This window comes from Antedon mediterranea, chromosome 8, assembly GCF_964355755.1.
Source record: "Antedon mediterranea chromosome 8, ecAntMedi1.1, whole genome shotgun sequence".
In the NCBI taxonomy this organism is placed as follows: Eukaryota; Metazoa; Echinodermata; class Crinoidea; order Comatulida; family Antedonidae; genus Antedon; species Antedon mediterranea.
This window is the reverse complement of record NC_092677.1, coordinates 16,393,175-16,414,392: the sequence shown is the minus strand read 5'-3', so window position 1 is coordinate 16,414,392 and position 21,218 is coordinate 16,393,175. Positions and strand designations below refer to the sequence as shown.

General features: G+C 32.7%; 1 long non-coding RNA gene across 1 annotated transcript; it reads left to right on the top strand.

Annotated features, from left to right (window-relative positions):
• Positions 1-495: 495 nt before the first annotated feature.
• On the top strand, positions 496-966 carry LOC140057277 (uncharacterized). Its single transcript, XR_011846902.1, has 3 exons — positions 496-570; positions 750-810; positions 912-966. It is a non-coding gene; the product is annotated as an uncharacterized lncRNA (long non-coding RNA).
• Positions 967-21,218: the final 20,252 nt, after the last annotated feature.

Sequence of the window (21,218 nt, the reverse complement as noted above, 5' to 3'; positions counted from 1 at the left end):
CAAAAAAGATTTTTAAAAAATGAATAATATATTTTTATTAGGTATTTAATTTAAACAAAAATATGTTTATGCTATAAAATATATGTAAATAGAATAATATTAGTAGAAATGAGTTGAATTATGATGTTACAGAATAGTTTAGTTGAGAAAAAACTATGGATAAAAAAACAAGAAAAAGATAAATACTGTAAACAAAATATGCTTAACTGTAAACAAAAAAGTTATTTGTTAAGAGTTAATAATGAAAAAGAAATAAACACAAAAAGAAAACATTTATGCATGATTAAAAACAAGTCTATCAATCATTCTGTCAGTGTAAATACAAGTAAAATCACTATAGTGTGAACAAGACCTATAGCTTGTAAACTAATGATTTTAAATTGCTTCTGTAGAATATGAGTCTATCAGCTTCTGTCAGTGTGAATACAAGTACAATCACTATAGTGTGAACAAGATCTATAGCTTGTAAACTAATGATTTTAAATTGCTTCTGTAGAGTATGAGTTTATCAGCTTCTGTCAGTGTGAATACAAAGAAAAATGCAATAACTGGAAGCTTTACTCTTGATTCGTAAGTAACGTGTGTGAATATGTGACTATCAATAAATTACTAATAACGGATTATGAAGTTCACTTTATGTAGAGTTTCATACAAATAATAGAAATTGTTTTCTCTTCTTTGCAATATTACACTTTTTGTAACAATGTGAACTTGTGTCTGATATTTATATTTCTTGTGTTGTAAATTAGGTCTAGTTTCAAGTTTGCCAAATCTGCCGAAATATTAGGCGAAATAAGTGCAAATGTACCGGTAAGTCAGATTATTGAAAAAAATTGTTGTGAATTCAAAAGTGAATAATTATTGTTTATTCTAAACTGACTATTATTTTATTCTATCCTATTTAGGTTAAGAAATTAGACAAAGTGATGGATACGCTTTTTGGCACGATAATTCCAAAAGTAAATGGTGAGTATTGCTACAGTATTTCATTTAATCACAAATTTTTACATTATTTGCCCTCAAACGACCATGTCAAAATGATTCAACTGTAGTTACTGCATGCAGTAAACTACATTTTTTAAAACCCTTTAACCTGTTTATGCAATTATTTAGCGGCTTTTTTTGTGATGGAAACATTGTATATTCGATTGCATTAAGTATTTTTCATTGAAAGTATTTGGGAGTGCGATCTTAGCTGGTGTGTATTCATTATTTAGCATTTAATATTAAAAGTTGTACTGATTTGGCCTATAGGCTATAACCTTATTTTAATGTTATCAGTAGTTTGATCGATGTGCCCTGCTGTAGGCTATTGATTGTGATGTTACGGTTGACTGATTTTGACAAATCCACTGATATTGTTCTACTAGAACAAATGATTATAAATTTTGTAGGCCTAATCTTTTTATCATTCACATAGTATTTTCTAAAACTGATAATGTTTTACTTCATTCACAATCAAATAATTAGAATGTTATAATGGTGGAAGAGTGACAAGTGTTAAATTTACATTATATCTCTATATAAGTATAAATGACAATAATCATCCTGAATTTTGCATGGGTATTCATCCGGTATCGGCAACCAACAACAGGAATCTATGCACCAATTTGTGTTTCCGAACATGTAACCTAACTCTGAATATCCGAGTTTGAAAAATCACTGATGAATGAATAGAAAAAAAAATGTTAATAGGATAAATATTAATAGAAATGTACTGTACAGTATATATATATGGAAATAAAAGTTGGATGAACATACGTAAGACAAAAAAGAAACAAAAAAGTTTCCTGCTCAATATGATAACGGTGGATGTCTAATAACGGCAGTCAAACCGATAATTATAAACAGATGATTTATAATTGCAAGAAGGAAAAACAGGTGAGAATAGGTCTAGACTATATATATACATATATATATATAAGCCAAAGGCAAATTACTGAAAAAATGACAATGCTGTGGCTGGATCTCAATGGAGATACAAAAAAAAAAAACGATAAAGTAAAACAGCCAGAAAAGTTAGCAGAGCTTTCGGGAAAAACTAGCCCTTCGTCAGTGCAAGTGAAGGAATTTGGATAACGTCATTGTATAAGAACTGGCAAGTGCTGCCTGGGTGGACAGGAATACAACAAAAGGAGACAGGGTGGAGTCTGAATAAGAGTAGAAAACAAAGAAGGTAGCTTGGTAGAGATATAAACAATTTTGAATTAAACTAAAAAAACAGCTTAAATGGTGGTTAATATTGAAACTTAAATTTTGGTAGTCAATGGAATAATTTTACCCATCTGGGAGTATGTTCCTAATGTTAAGTCCAAAAGGTTTTGTGGTTTTAAGTTGTAATTCCCAGTGGTTTTCTTTGTCTTTGCGAGTTTTGTCGCTCCATTTGACATCGTGGTCTATTGCTCTGAAATTTGCAATAAAGTGACCAGCTGAATTAAAATGTTCGGCTACAGGTTGATCAAGCTTTAATGTTTTGATAGCTGATCTGTGTTGTGTCATTCTCATACGGAGAGTGTTTTTTGTTTCTCCGACGTACTGTTTGCCACAAATATTACAGTATATGAGATACTTGGCTGGGCTGAATTTATATTGAGAAGAAAAGATTCCAAATTATCTTCACCATGGGTCCAGCATGCTTACGGCAATCATTGGCGATAATCCTGAGTTTGTTTTGAAACTCGGATGCAGGAAGTTCTCTTTTTGCGGCAATTGCCAATTTGGATCTCATTGAGTTCACAAGCATTTTTAGTCGCGTGGAAGCGACTCTATAGTTCACTATGTCGGTCGGTCGGTCTGTCTGTCGGTCTGTCTGTCTGTCTGTCGGTCCGGTATCACTATGCATTTTATCGCTTTCTGACCTTATCTTGATATTAGTTTAATCTAGCTAGGTCAATTTTTCACAGTATATTCCTTATGGCCAGGAATCAATGTGGTTATGTTTTCACGGTTCGCAATAAAAAATTACGCGGTCTACGCACGATTTAACGAAATCACGTTTGTAATCATATCTTCACAACCATGAATCACAATTAAATAAAATTTGGTACTCATAAATTTCAGGGCATAAATCATCATATGGCAATACAATTACGTGCGTAGCGCATGTAACGCATGCGTACGCGCGCTTAAAATTTTCAAAATTTATTTTCGATGAAATAAGAGTACATTTCAGGCAATTTTAAGCGTTTACAAAATTGCCATGAGTGCGCATATTTTTGCGCGCGCACTGCGCGGTAAATGTTATTACGCACTCTTTTTGCCCGATTTCTGTTTTCTTGACTTACTTTTCAACTCGAAATTACGTTATACGAGCACGTCGAAAGTGACAGGCTACGCACGTGTAAATTAAAAAAATATAAATGTTTTTAAACATTTCAACATTTTTAAACATGTTCAGTAATTTCGGTCAGTATAGTTCACTATGTCGGTCGGTCTGTCTGTCTGTCGGTCTGTCTGTCGGTGTGTCTGTCGGTCTATCGGTCTGTATGTCGGTCCGGTATCACTATGCATTATAGCACGCGACTTAATGGCTGTTGGCCTTGTTTTAATGGACAGCATTCCAACGAGAACGCATGCCATCATCTGCAAATCGAATACCAGATGTGACTGCAAATCGAATGTTTAGAACGATGTAAAAGAAAAGTATGTAAATGGTGACGATACTTGGCACGTTTCTCGGACAGGCGACGTAATTTGGTGAAGTTATTCAAAGTACTCTCCAGGATTACAGCAAAATCAGATCAAAATTTATACAAACAGTAGAATATATATATAATGCCAAAGGCAAATTACTGAAATAATGATAATGCTGTGGGTATCAGTGGCTGGATCTCAATGGAGATACAAAAAAAGGGGGAAAGCTAAATCAAAGCGATAAAGTAAAACAGCCAGAAAAGTTAGCAGAGCTTTCTGGCAACATATATATCTATATATATTATTACGCTCCTCTACTTTCTGCTATATACATATATAGTATGTTGTTTTGTAGAGCACTCTTCAGTTCGAAACGGTGCATTTTTGTTGTGAATACTACAGTATTAGCATTTTACAAAGCAGGTTCGAATCCCGCCAGAGACATTTTTCATACAACTAAAAAATACGGAACTTTCGCCAATGAGCTATGCTCGACGCGATTATGAGATCATGTTCCGAATATGAGCACTGTTTCTATAATTTACAGTATGATTTATATATAATTTACACAGTGCTACGCAACTTCATTGATTTACATATACACAATATTATTTTAAAAACCGTTGCGAATTAAAGTTAGAATTTATTCTGACTTGTTAAGCCTCCACTGATTGTGAGGGCGTTTGTTGTATGAGAGAATGTATCTGGTGGGTGAAAATCTGTGATAATACCATACATGGCTCTGTGGTCTAGTGGTATGATACTCTCCCTGTAAGCGAGAGGTTGCAGGTTCGAATCCCGCCAGAGACATTTTTCATACAACTAAAAAATACGGAACTTTCGCCAATGAGCTATGCTCGACGCGATTATGAGATCATGTTCCGAATATTAGCACTGTTTCTATAATTTACAGTATGATTTATATATATATATACATATATATATATATACATATATATATATATATATATATATATATATATATATATAATATATATAAGGTGGCCAAATCTGTTTCTGTGATGGTAAAAAAACACTCCATCGATCCTAAGATTGGACCTCATTTGGCACAGGTCAATCCAGTTTCAGGCAATAGGGTTGGTGAAATCTGTCCATAATAGGTAACTTTTCTGTCCATAATAGGGGACTTTCTGTCCATAATAGGGACTAGAGGGCGCTGTTGTTTGTCCATAATAGGTAACTTTCATAATTGGCTGTCCAAAATAGGCGACTTTTTGTCCACAATAGGCGAGTTTATTGGAGTAGTGCGCCATCCATTGTGTTGTCCATAATAGGTGATTTTGTTGGCGTACTCGTACGTACGATTTCGCGAGTAGAAGTAATAGTATTATTATATTAGTTAATACTAATTTGCTTTCTCTTCAGACTTCGAGGCTACCTAGGCCTAGCTAGTAGGAGGCCTAATTAGTATAATTATTTAAGTCTCTCTAGCCTCTACTAGGGCCTAGGCTAGTCCGGTTTTAGTTAGGCTACCTCAGGCCTACTACTACTACTAGCCTAGGCCTAGCTGGAGTCCATTTGTTATTGTCCACTAATGAAATGTGAGCTTTTTTTTCTAGGCCTAGCTTACAGCAGGGGGTACCTCCCTGCTACAGTAGGAATACAAATGACATGGCCCATGGGCTCATATTAGGTCTACAAACAACTAGGCCTATCCTCATTATCTGTTTTTTTATTATTTTAATATGAATATTTTACAGACTACTCGTAACTATACTGCCTAACTGCAGGTCAGCTCTGGCGGACTAGTCACTATACAGTCTTTTACTAATACCACTGCCACCACCGCCCACTACTACTATACTTTGAAGACCGAAATCGGCTACTACTAGTACTACTAGCCTAGTCTACTAGACCTATTGGTAGTTTGTCTTCAAATCACAGACATCTAGATTGCTAGATTGACCTATTATTAAAATGGTTTTTTTTTAAAATTATTTTGTGAATGAATGAGTCTTATCCAGACAGTTCGGACAGTTAATAGGTTGGCAGTATAGTAGAGCCAGAGCTATTGTTACTGTTATTAATTATGTCATCTATTTAAATCTCAATTTTTCCCATATTTTTTGCATGTATTAAAGATTGAGTACAGTGTATCTTCTGATCAATGTTATAGTACAGTAGCATGGACATTTCTATTAACTAGGGTAAGTAACAGATAGGCCCAACCTACAATTGAAGAAAAATACTTTACATATAACCCACTAGACCTACATCTTTTAGGACATTTTTCAATATGAGATACTGTAAAATCCCAAGAAGAAGCCTATTTAGAAAAAGTATTTGTTTGCAAAAGTAATCTTCGGAAAAGAAGGATACAATTTAGTCAAACATTTTCAGAGAGACAGACTGAATTTTATCAGTACCGTAGTAGAAAAACTGACAATACATGAAAATTAATTTTTAACATTCTGATTTGAAATGTTCTATTCATTTGAATACTATTCATTTGAATTGCTAAGAAATTAAAAGTAGCTATTTTCTTTTTATTTCCATTCATTATAAACATTACAATCACAGTACAAAGAATAAATAAATCCACTAACAAATTCATGCAGAAACTATTTCAAAATTTAATTGAATGTTATATTATTAAAGCATTCATTCAATAAAGCCTTTGTCTTTAAAACATTTAATATCAGTTTTCATATAGTGAGTATGGTAATAATTGACTCTGACAACTGGTATAAACTTAAATTTAGTAAAACAATCATACATATCTTTTTTTAAATGCAATAAAATATTTAAACATAACTGTGTCCCACCATACAACATGAAAATTTGTCTCAGCATTACTAAGATTGAAGTTACTTGCATTATACAATACTTAAACATTATTATAGTATTTAAATGCTTCCTTTTTTTTATTATAGGCATACAGATGTTTGATATTCTGCTCATATACAGTATGCTGCTGAAATGAAAAAGTACATCACTTCAACATATTATTTTTGATCATAATCATCGATCAATAATTATAGTAATAAACATAATAATTATGGTGTATTTTATTTATCCTTGCTATTTTTTAAATTGTAGTTTATACTCTAGTAGCTAGATCAACTTTCGTATGCACTTTGAGGTCCAGAGAATTTGACTTCAGAAATTTGTTTAGGGTGGTCAAACAATCATTTTTGGCTTGATTACACATTTTGAAAATGTGGCGAAAGGTCAAAAGGTCAGGGTCAAAGGTTATAAGATCAAACACCATTATGTGAATTAAAACAAATCCTTTACTGTTTGTAATAATTGTACTTTTGCTTATAATAATGCTAGAAAGTATTGTTGACCCCCGAACGTTCAAACATTTTGAGAATGCTAAAAGTAATTTACTGTAGTTACCCGAATAAAAGCCTCGGGCATTTATTTATTCAGGGAAGGCGTTTATTTTGTTGGGTGTAATAATGGTAACATGTATAATCAAATAAATACACCCCAGATATATATATGAAAAAATATATATATATATAATAAGAATAATAACGAGATTAAACCTCATTTTATCCTGGTGGAAGTACAATCATGTAATGAAAGGTATCGGAGACCACAATAATAGACCAAGTCATTGTCATTATTATGTAACACTGTTGCATAATAGTTTTGAATGTCAACGACAAAACTTATACATATACACGTCTGTTCCCAGTGTAGATAATAAAACAATATATATTTCTGGAGATTTATTATCAATACCACTAGAAACTTTGACATGTTTTAGGTACTGAATGCATTGACAATAAAAGCATCAGAAGTTTCACTGTACTACAGAGGGTGTTTTCAGGAAAGCTGGACATATTGTACAATAGTAATGAAACTATGTATTGGCATTTAAAACTATGCAAAAGATTGTTGTCAAATTTGTAGTTACAAACAAATAGATGATAGAATGAAGATCCATTATGAGTGCAATCGTGTCAGGATAATGATGTGTCATTGTTTTATATCATTATACTGGCACCTGGAGGAGAAGATTCATTTAATGGAATCTATCACTTTTATTTTAAAAGACAGAAATATTTCGTTAAAAAGCATAAAGAGGAAAACGAATCATGTATTAAGTATCTTTTATCAGTTGAGAAACGAAATACAATTATTAAAATTAGAGTATTCCTTCAAATAAACGCCACCATTCCCTCCAATAGAACACCATGTGGAATAAACGCCCCGCCACATGCATTTACACAATAATTGTATCACGTCAACACATTTCATTAACTACCATAATCTACAATTTACCAAGCATTTTGACATAATTTTATCACTTTTTTATATTAATTGTGCAGTATTTTTTTACATCTAGGTGGTATTTATTTGATTATACATGTTACCATATTATACCCCAAATAAAGATGCCTCCTTTCCCCCTAAAAACCCTTTTGAACAATAAATGCCTGGGGCGTTTAATCGGATACATATGGCAAGTTACTTCTAGCATTCTGAAAAGAACTGTTGAGCTTAACGTTTCTATCAAAATGTCCTCGGGGACAGCAATAACTAGTACTTCAAATTAAAACAATTTAAAGTATCAGTTATTGCATAACATTACTGTCTAAGGATAAGTTGTGTAGATATGTTTTTTGTTTGAAACATTAGTAATAGTATTTCTGTTCATTTTTTAACCACATTTTCTATTACAATGAATGTAAATATGTATATTTCGAACAATTTGATACCAAATTTAAGTTTCTACGACCTGTACTTACAGAGATATGAAGATGCCCTGGTATGTGGGTCAAAGGTCAGAAATGGCATTTCTGATCATTTTTGACTAATATGCCCCATTAGATGGAATATAAATGCATGCCTGAACATTTTGAGACCAAAATTGACTTGCTGCGACCAGTGGTTGCCGAGATACAAGTACCTTTTTTTATTTGTTCAAATAACCCTTGACCTTGACCCTTTGACCTTTTGTAACATTTTTCAAAATGTGTAACAAATAACAAAATATATATTTCGAAGAATTTAAAACCAAATTCAAGTGTCTACGACCAGTAGTTACGGAGATACATACATGCCCTGGGTTGTGGGTCAAAGGTCAGAAATGGCATTTCCGGTCATTCTTTACTAAAATGTCCCATTAGACTGAATATAAATGTATACCTTCTGATTAATTTAAGACCAAAATTACCTCGTTGTGACCAGTGGTTGTTGAGATTTAAGGACATATTTATGTTTGGTCTTACAACCTTTCACCTTGACCTTTTGACCTTTCGCCACATTTTCAAAATGTGTAACCAAGCCAAATATGATTGTTTGACCACCCTAAACCAATTTCTGAAGTCAAATTCTCTGGACCTCAAAGTGCATACGAAAGTTGATCTAGCTACTAGAGTATTAACCATGTTTTTACACTTATAAAATTAATATAACTAGATGGTACGCTCGCTTCGCTCGCGTACCATCTAGGTCGTGCCCACAGATGGTTCTCGAATACATAATAATTTCAGCGTTAAAAAACTGGCGATTTCAAATGTACGTACCGCAGGACAATAATACATGTCGTTTACAGGAACGAATAAATAGACACTGTGATTTATGTACTCAACTAAAATTAGCACCCTATTACTTCCGAAAGAGAAACTTGTCACAAAATAAGACCTAGTCTGGGCTCCAGACGGAGTTTTGTCTTAATATTAGTAAAAATATAAATATTTTTGCACATATGGCGTTTCATACGTGTATTACTTGAGTTGGATACTCCGTCTGGGGAAACACGCATAAGTCACGTGGTTTGACACCAAGAATTCTTGGTGCATAAATTATCCAGTTGACTAGTTTCAGCCGCATGCCATTGGCTACTCACTCGCAGGCAGTTTTAATATTCATATTTCAGAATTTCAAAGACTCAACATCTAAGATGATACGCATGCGCTATGCTACGTTTAGACAACGTGTACTTGGGTACATTGAGTTTCTGAAGGCTATAAATGATTTTATATGCCTAGTAGTCTGGTAAACATTTGATGGGATTTTTCCCAAGAACATGAAAACTCGTCTTGATATGATAGGCATAGCTTCTCCGCGAAATCAAACATTGAATGGATCATATTATGCGGAGATAATTTGATTTTATAATTCCCACCCAAACTCTGTCCTGTTCTGTATTTGTGGTGGTGTAGCCCTATTGTGTGCCGGTCGGTGGTGGTATGTACCTTATTTATTGGCAGGTCATACGTACGAGTTGAGTAGCCATACGAAGGAGGCCTAGGCCAGGACTGAACAATTAATAAACAAAACAACTTGGCAACACGATTTTATATTTCATCAACAGTTGTTCAGTCTCGATCGTACATTCAGCACTGTACGTACTCGATCTTTTTCATTTTGAAACAAAATGATCATTGGTTGATTCGAAATCCATATTTACATACCGCCCGCCCCATATAGCCAAATACGGTATGATAACCTACGTCATTCTTATCGGATGTTTGCGGTCTGCAAATCGATTTCTATACGTGTTTCACAAGTCTGTATTTTCAGACAAAAATCGCGGTCGAAATAAAAACAAATAAATAAAAGACAATAAATACAGACTTGGGGCAAGTCTAAATAAGACCAATTGTTTAAGTCAAATTTAAACAAACTTAATTTGTGTTTTGTATGTAACATTAGGGTTGAGGGATGGGGAAGAGGATGGGTGCAAAGAGGAACAATGTTAAAATATATTCTTTATCCATTTAGTAACGAAATATTAATTGCTTTCATGTTTTACAAATAATATACCACTAAACACAGTAAAACATTGCGATGTAATACTTTGTTAAAACTATCACCGTCCTAGTCGATTGAAATAGTACAGCACATGTAACGATACATCACCACGACGTGTATATGTTTATAATATAATGTTAAACAATTTGTGAAAACCACCTCTATTCGGGGAAAATCATAAATTCGATTTAATCGTCAATAAATATTAAATTATCTAACTCAACTTAATTAGTAGGCCTAATGGTTTTCAATTGTTTCTTAGAGCCAATTCATACTTAAGTTGGTTCCTACCCTACCCACCAAAGTTGTTCTGCGTTTAAGGCATGTGATGTACCGTAGGCCTATTCTCTACTGGTTTTACAACGCTACTCATGCCAGTGAGAGAAAGGTGATGATGTGGGTGGTTTAACTGCAATAATAAAGATTTGTACATAATATACGGCGAGTGAAAACGCTAGCTCATTATCCGTTTAAAAAAAAATTATATCCAACCTCTGCAGCACAGATTAAAAACAAAAATGGATCGAATTTCGAGTATACAGTACTGTACTTGCCTTTACGACGCCTGAGGGAATAGACACTTGTGAAACAGAGATTGGAATGTTCCATTCATCGCAAATCAATACATTTGTATAATCGTATATTAAATCTATCAAAATAGTATTTTTTAAAGAAAATCGGCCTGTCTTCAACATTATGATGATGTACTCTAGCTGTTCAACCAGTTTTCAGCTATTAAAAACAATTATCGTAGGAGGAGATAGGAAAATGCGAAGCCTCCTCGTATTTTTGTGGCGGGTATTTTTCAAGATGGACATCCATTAGACAGTGTATACCACGATCGGAAAACACCCCTATTTGGGGCAAATCGTTGAACCTAAATTCGTTTTAATCGTCAATAACTAATTACCTAACTCAATTTAATTAGTAAACAGGGTTACATCAGATGGTTAAAATCAGTACCGAAAGTACAAACCAACTTTATATACCATCGAGTAAAAATTCTAGAAATAAACCGAGATTTACCGAATTTTGCCCTTACGTAAATTTATATATAGATTCAGTATTTTTTAAATGTGATTTAGATTTTGAATAAACTGTTCTGAATACAGAACAAAGGTGTTGATTGTACACTGCGTGTATGTAAACTTGTTTTATTGTCGTATTTTTTATTATTAAACATTAATATTGATTCATTTAATTAAACAATATAATAAATGGATGAGATGTGCTGCTGTTAATCCACTTTAGACTTTGTCATTGAGCTATGTGGATCCAGAATTTTGAAATAGGGGAGGACCTAAAATGACAAATGAAGTGCTGAACTGTGATGTCTTTTTCAATATTAAATTGATAAAGTTGATTTTTATTATTACTGTTAACAAAACAAAATAAGTCCAAAGAAAAAAAAATACAACAATTACATTGAAACACCAATGCATTTATAAAAATAAAACTGTATCAATATTATTACGGTATTAGAGTATTATGGGGTATTTTTTTATTTTTGTAAAAGAATGTGTGGGTTTGGTGATTTATTTAAACTTGCAATAGTATGGTAAGTTGCGTAATGTCTGTCCGTACTATCAAACCTAAAATGAGGTTCAAATTAAATTATTTGTTGCTGAATAAATTTTCATTATTATTAGTGGACAATAACAAATGGACTAGGCCTAGGCTAGTAGTACTAGTAGGCCTATCTATAGAGGTAGCCTAACTAACAGGACTAGCCTAGGCCTAGGCTAGAAAGACTTAAATGTTTATACTAATTAGGCCTCCTATTAGTATTTATTACTTCTACTCGCGAAATAAACTACGTACGTACGAGTACGCAAAAAAAAATCACCTATTATGGACAACACAATGGATGGCGCACTACTCCAATAAACTCGCCTATTGTGGACAAAAAGTCACCTATTTTGGACAGCCAATTATGAAAGTCACCTATTATGGACAAACAACAGCGATTCACCAACCCCGCTCGTTTCAGGCAGATTTTATTTCCTACCTAAAATCCACAAAGCAGGCAATCCTGGTAGACCCATTATTTTGGGCAATGGCACTGCTACAGAGAAAATTTCTGAATATGTGGATGATTTACTTAGACCATATGTGACTGATCTCCCTTCATACATTCAGGACTCCACGGACTTTATCAGCAAAATTAACCAAATTCAAAATATACCTAATAATTCTGTTCTGGCTACATTAGATGTTTCATCATTGTATACTAATATCTCTCACGAAGAAGGAGCCGACGCATGTATTTTAAATTACATACAAATTCCAGGCAAAACGCCTACTAAAAGCTCATTTACGAGAACTGGTCATGTTGATTTTAACCAACAACAATTTTATTTTTGGAAATGACCATTACCTTCAAATTCATGGCACAGCGATGGGCACAAAAATGGCGCCATCTTTTGCAAATTTATTTATGGGGAAATTTGAGGCCAATTTTCTGTCTCTCCAACCAAATAAACCACTTGTTTGGTTTAGATACATTGACGACATCTTCATGATCTGGACCCATGGTGAAGATAATTTGGAATCTTTTCTTCTCAATATTATTTCAGCCCACCCAACTATCAAATTTACAGCTACCAAATCCACTAGTAGCGTTGATTTTTTGGACACTATAGTGACCATAGAAAATGGTACACTCAAAACTGACCTATTCCGTAAACCCACGGATAAAAATATGTACCTGCTCCCTAGCAGTTGTCACCCCCGACACTGTACTAAAAACATACCGTACAGTCAAGCATTACGTATCAGACGTATCTGTTCTTTAGATTTAGATTTTCAGAATCGTACCGAAGAACTAACCGGACATCTCCGGAATAGAAATTACAAGAAGGAATACATCGACACTGCTATAAAGAAAGCAAAAGATATTCCTCGATGTCAAATACTGACGTACAAACCACGTCGACCAGAGTGCCATTGGTCACAACCTATCACCCTAGGTTGCCTCCATTACGGGCTATTGTTGAGAAACATATGCCCATTCTACAGTCCACAGAACGTCTCAGGACTGTTTTTCCGGAACCACCCATTATTGCATTTCGTAGACCTCCCAACCTTCGTGATATATTAGTCAGATCCAAATTTAAGAGTGAAATTAACTTTCATGACAGCCTAAATTTGGGCAGTCACCTTTGCGGCAAATCTTGCAAAACTTGTTCATTGGTTGATTCTAATGAAAAATTTAAGAGTAACCAAACTGGCCGCATTTTTCGGCTAAGACAATTGTCTAACCAAAATTTTAATTCAGCTGGTCACTCGATTTCAGAGTTATTGCAATAGACCACGATGTTAAATGGAGTGACAAAACTCGCAAAGACAAAGAAAACCACTGGGATCTCAATGTTTGTATTAAATAATAATAAAAAATATAAACGTCGTAGTTGTGTATCGTTACATGTACTTTCAACCGACTATAACAGGGACAGTTTTAAAATCGTAAATGTTTTACTGTGTTTAGTGGTATATTATTGATAGGCCTATAAAACATTTAAAACAATATTTCTTTACTCAGTGGATAAAGAATATATTTTAACATTGTTCTTCCCATCCTCTTCCCCAACCTTCAACTCTAATGTTATATACAAAACACAAATTGGGTTTGTTTAAATGAGTTCAAATAAAAAACTCCTTCGGAAGTAGGCCTAATTCCCAGGGTGCTAATTTTAGTTGACTACATAAATTATCGTGTCTATTTATTCGTTTCTGTAAATGACGATGTATTATAGTCCTGCGGTACGTACATTTGAAATCGCCAGTTTTTTACGCTGAAATTACTGTGTAAACCATCTAGTGTTTTTAAATTTACACTAAAAACAATAATTTGCGTAATAACTTTTCCTCGCTGAAATTACACCAATGTGTCACTATCAAATTAGAATACCTAATTCGTGAATATAAAAACATATGGTAAGCTATTTTTAATGATATCACTCCTTATAAATGGTCAAAACTTCAAAATTATATATACAATTTGTAAAAAATCACACTTTTTGCAGCTTCCTCAATAAAAACATATTTAAGAATACCATAATAACAAATTCCGTATGCTGTTTACCAACCCTCTCAAGAAGTCATACAGAAAAAAAATAGAAACATGGTCTATGAATTATTTATGAAGATACTGCATCTCAAAAATCCCAAAATGTCTAAAATATAAAATTCTCAGATACAGATTTTAAATTTGAAATTGTACATATGTGTTTACAATCCACTTGACTGTACCATCACGTATATTGCACAACAGTATTGTTTTAAGAAATAGTTTTAAACTACAGTGTGGGAAAGAAGATTTCTCTTTTACCTCAGCGATCACCAAGCACGCAGTATTATTGTTAATTTACCCTTGATTAAGTCTATAGTGCAAATAGTCTACATTTCATGGGAATGTACGTGGCCGTTCGATTATCTGTAAACTAATATAATAAGAAATGACATCGTTTCTCAAAATTTAAAATTATTAATTGTAGAATTAAATCCTTTTAAGTGTAATCCAATAATAATTATTTTATACATGTATTAACGTATTCGATTAAATTGATTACATTTTAAAACAATTGATATCTGAGCCTAATATCAGCCACACTTATTGATACTATAATATATGTTTCAAACTTTACTAAATTATTAACGTTGGTGTTCTTCACTCAGGCATAACGAAATTGACTTTTTATTTGAATTAACCATGGAGGAAATATATATTTAATATAATTAATTGAATTAACCCAAACACCATGGGACCAAATAAACAACAAGGAGACATTGATGCTCAAGCCAAATGCTTTGAGGATATATGTTCCTTTTAACGTTTTAAATAATCATGCATCTCTAAAAAGTCGTAGAACACGAACAAAATCACCTCCTTGGCTTAACAAAGAGGTTATAAATATGATAAGAAAGAGAGAAATTTAAGACCTAGGCCAACATATTTCCCCTTCAATCCAATCTTCTGTCGAAATCGAGAGATCAATCAATTATGATACAATTGTCAATCTAAAATAGTACTTTCAAGATTTTTGAACATGACAGTAGTAGGTTTTATAGAAATCCTAATCTGAATTCTGTAGGAAACATTACTAGCTACTACCTATAAGTGTATTTTACTAATCTTCAGACCCATTCGCATTTTAATTATATGATATACCGTATTAGACCTATTAATTAATTAATGTGATACAACGATATGAATAACCTATGGGTGTCCTGCAAACATGTCCAATCGTACCGGTGGCTATAGCCCTGCAAACAGATAAATGTGTAATAGCAAAAAGTCTAAACTTTGACTAAATGTTCAATTGTTAAACGATTCCATTAATTTTCGATGTAAAAACATCGAGAGAAGCTGAGTACCGTAACTAGGCCTACACTAATTATCCCATAATGTATTTTTCCATAATTTACAACTTACTTTTTTACTTTTCTTTAAGACTGAAATTTCTGTAGATAATAAAAAGTTGTTGTCAGTTTGTTGTTATCTTATCACTGATTTTGATTCAAATGTCTCCAAATATTTTCTTTACTGTTGTTTGGAAAATTATTCCGTGTAATGGAACTATTTTTAGAAACTATGTTCAACAATTGAGATAAACTATATTGTAAAATAAGAAAAAAGTAGGCCTATAACATAATAAAATAATTACAAATATTTACTATTATGTATATATAACGTTGACTGCTATATCACGTACATTAATCAACAGAAATATTATTATTTTTTTTTTTTAATAAGATTCTTTTCGACTCCTTTGACCTTAGTGATCAGCCACGTAGGCATATTTATACCCTTGATTAGGTAGCGTACGTCATTAGTACACCTACTGTATGTCTAAATTGGGAATGTGGCTTAACATCTCCCCTTTTTAAGAAAAACACTTTAGCCACGGATAGATTGAATATTATCAAAATATACCTACAAATTAGCGGTTTCTTTCTCGAACACTCTGTATAAACGACCGATGCCAAGATGAATAAATGTGCTGCTTGCACAGCATTTATTATCAAATGTATAAAATTTGTAATTTGTACAAAGCTCTTAAAATTATAAAAAAAACATAAAAAAACACGATAATGAAAAAACACATCTAAAGATACAAAGAGCATACAGACAAAGGAGAAATTCCAATATCAAATTGTCATGATCCCTACAATGAGACACAGCTTATAGTTATACTAATCTTATCTAGATGTTTTGCTGTTATATAGAGTTCGGAATAAATGACTTTCTATATCTACCAGTTCGAGTGTAAAGAGATCTAATACGGACTAATGATGGGAGAAATTCGTATTCTGGGATGAGACGGTTGTGAGAGTATACGCTCTACCATTTTTATGGAAAAGGTTTTTCTGAAAGCCAGCTGTGTGGCGTGGTGGGTTTGTGATGAGGCTATGGCCTAGAGGTTGTAGGATCGATTCTCTGCTTGACGACTGCTCTGATTATTTTTTTAATTGAAGAGAGATTATTTAGAGGGTTAGGTTTCTAATAATTAGGACGAGTTTTAATATTTAGGACGAGTTTTACTATTGAGGACGAGTTTTAATATTTGGGAAGAGCTTTATTATTTAGGACGAGTTTTACACGTTGTACGTCCAGCGGCGACCAACTGCGGTACGTGTAACAAAATACACATTATACGTCCAGCGGCTGTACGTATAACTATCTTTTGTTATACGTTCAGTGGCGGTACGTATATCCTCGTCCTTTTTAAAATGATCAGGTGGGTAGGAACGACAGTGTGGAAAGCGAAGTTGTACTGGCTAGATAAAACAAAAGAGACGATGCCGTGAAGAACGAAACACGACGTGATGGTAGGTAATTGTTGTACTGAACTGTGGCCATCAATTGAGGAGTCGTCGTTGTCCTGTGTTGACTCCAAGCTACATGATGTTTTTTCTGGAAGTATGTCTACGTTCTTTAGATATAGCGGCACTCCCGTGTTGACTTGACTTGACTTGACTTTTTGGAGACCCACTTGTAGTCTGGTAGTTGAACCAAAAATATAGGCCCTACCCGGAAAAAATGGTACAAAGCAAATTTTTACATCATATCAGAACAACATATCCAAAATCGACAAAAATCTAGCTTGGGGAAAACATTTTAGATACGTTTTTCTACTGCCTCCTTTACGGGCCTAGTAATTAACACAGGGACCTGAAATGCATTGCCAGGCCTATCTAGCACAGTCAGTGACTAGGCCTAGGCCTAGAGTATCAAGTAGCTTAGTTTTACTCAAATTATTTACTTTAATTGTACATTGCCTAAAATGTCTACAAATATTAATAACCTGTGTTCAGGTTTGTAGTTACAGCCTACTTACAAAGTTAAATAAGAAATCTGATTTACCACACAATCATCACACACAGTGTAAATCTGTAACCTTTATTTAACCTAAGGGCATTGCCTAGCTAACAATGTAAGCTTAATTCTGATTGGTGTATTTAGTATTTTGTATGCAAACTTCATCTATTAGGCCAATCAGAAAAGTTAATATACATTTAGGTTTTTTAAATTATTCATTTTCTGAAAAACTTTTTTGAGCATGGTTTTTTATGAAAGTTAGGTATTAAACAAAATCTTATGAATAATATTATTTATTAATATCTAATTAGCAGTTTAAGTTATATACTTTATATATATAATGTGTGTAAAATGTCTAGTTAAGCTACATTTAAATATTGGTAGAGCCTAAAAGATCAGACACATCATAGGTCTACAGTGAGAATAACTTTTGATATCAATACAAAAGTCAAAGATGGAAAATATTATTGTCTATAACAACTTTAATGAAGACCGTTGTGTGATATGTACACTTTGTATGAGTATGATGTTGTGCCAGTCAATGTAACAAGAAAGGGAATTCTCACCATGATTGAGTTCAGTAAAAACCGTGGACATTTAGATTTGTTAAATTATTTAACTGAATGTGCCAAGTCCACACCAATTGGTAAAGTATTAGTTTTTTTTTATCTTTTGTGGTTAACTACCACCTTTATTCAACAATTACAGAATCTCATATATATATTTATATTATTTTCTGCATATTTTTTTGTTATGTTATCTATTACAAAATATATTGTAATAAAGTTGTTTAGTTATGAAACGTTTGTTAACTTATTTATCATAATTTGTGTATCTTTCAGTTTATATATTTGTATTTGATTTGCCCTTTAGGGAAATGCTTAACAGTAGTATACCAGGCTGTCACAAGAAATGGCACTAACAAAATTGAAACATATGTTGGACTGACAGAAAATACATTTAAGTGTAGATACAATGGGCATACAAGCTCATTCTGTAATGAAAAGTATAAAAATAGTACAGCGCTTAGCTAACATGTTTGGAAACTAAAGATGACAACATTAAATATAATATTAAATGGCGAGTATTAGCCAAATGTAAGCCTTATTCCAATATAAGTAAACGCTGCAAACTATGTCTGCAAGAGAAATATTTCATTATATATAAGCCTGATATTTGCTCTCTTAATCAAAGAAACGAATTATTTAGCACATGCAGACACAGAAGAAAATTCTTATTGAGATATAAAGGTTACTAATTAAAGACACCTATTGATAAATAGAACGGTTGAATATACAACTATTTTTCTGTTGCTTGCATATATTAACTATAAACAGTCTCTTCTAATTACTTTACTCAGAGCCTAACACTTGAAGATTGAGGAGGTATTTTATCTCTCATGAAACAGTTTGTAGTGTTAATAAATATGTTGAATTATTAACCTGAGTCTTGATTTTTTTTCATTCATATTTGTATATATATATAATATCAATACATTCACACGTATATATATAGAAATACATACTACATATATCAAACATATATATACATACACATACCCATATACACATATGCATAAAATTAACATTAAAACCATGAACGATAAAAAATATACACAAATATAATACATTAGACCTATATACACGGGCATAAAAAAAACCTATAAAAACTGTCAAGTAATAAAATTGAAATGTATATACACAAATTAAAAGTATAATATACGTATACATACAGACAATATACTTTATTTCCATTAAAGTTTACTGAAAAAAATCTGACAGTTTTTCTTTGACGTTAGCCCATTTTTTTCTAGCATTGATAATGTTACATGCGTATTCATTCTTAATTAAATTAAAAAGTTCTATTCTGTATAGGTTCCATATCGTTCTTTACATTTTCGTTTTTCAACGTTATTTTATATGTTATACATGATTTATATATTGAAAAACAAAAAACAGAAATTAATTCATTGATGAGTTTGCTATTTGTATTTCCAGTGACTATATTAGTCCAACTTGAAAAGTTGTGTTGTGTTTCGTTAACAGGAAAACACTTAACAATCATTGAATTGAACTTTCTCCAGGCTGGCTGATCTGAATTGTATTACATGTATAAAGCATATGTTTTTCGTTTTCTACTTGTATTTTACAGCTAATTTCCATAGTTTTGATTTTTTCCTACATGCTATAATTCTGTTTAACAATTTAAAGTTGAATTGAGCAACTTTTACAATATGTTTGGTGTTTAAAACTTTATTACACCATATTGCGTGCCAATTTAAATCGACACCAAATTCCTGTTCCCATTTCACTTGTGATCGTGGGATAGAGACTTTACTATTAATAAGATATCTATAAAACGTAGATGATTTATTTTGTTTATAAAATTAAGCATGTCAAAGGTTTTATCTATTTCATTTTCAACATTCGGTGTTTTAACAATTGTTTTCCATTGATGCGGTATGGCATTGATAACAGCAAAGTATTCAATCAACCCGTTTTCTTTGTTACATAACATTGGAATCAACCTTTGATATGTTATTAGTTCATTATCAACAATTAAATCATTGATTGTTTTGATACTAGAATTTAACCAGGAGCAGAAGTACATTGATTTGCCATCTAGTGTTACATACTTGTTTTCCCATAATTGTTGAGATTTAATTTCGTTTACAGTGTGTGGTTCTGTACTGAATATGTTATTTAGAATCACAACAGCTCTTAATAATTGTTGATAAAACACTGGCATATCTTTTAAAATTGTATGATTTTCAGTATTAATTTTACTAACCTTACATTCTATTGGGTACATATAATGTCTAAGGATAAATTACCATTTCCCTGGATCTGGGCTTAGCAAACGCTTGACCCAGCTCAGTTTTAGAGACTTCACTAATGCATTAAAATCAACCATGTTGAGACCTCTGTCTTCGTTTTTATTAATAAGTGTTGTTCTTTTAATTTTTTCTCTATTTCCGCTCCATAAAAAATTATAAATTATTAGTTCATAAGAAATGTCGTGGAGAATTTTGAATGAAGACCGTTGTGTGATATGTACACTTTGTATGAGTATGATGTTGTGCCAGTCAATGTAACAAGAAAGAGAATTCTCACCATGATTGAGTTCAGTAAAAACCGCGGACATTTAGATTTTTTAAATTATTTAACTGGATGTGCCAAGTCCACACCAATTGGTAAAGAAATGTCGTGGAAAATTTACCAATGAAAGAGTCCCAGTTGGGCGTGATGAAGAACGTGAGGATGATGTTTCAAGTATGAAAAGGCTACGATCTAATGATTTACCTTTAAACTGGAAGAGAGATTTTTTGTGCGGGAAATCCACTACAGTTGATACTAGGCATCCAAATAGAACTCCACGTGTACATATTGTTACAACATTACCGATTCGTGGTAGACTTTTGGAGAAATGCGCAGCACAAGCAGACTCTTGGGCTTCTGAAATTGAAAAACTTCTGCATGAATGATGTATATATCTAGTTGCAGCAGAAGCTGTTTATCATCATGATTGT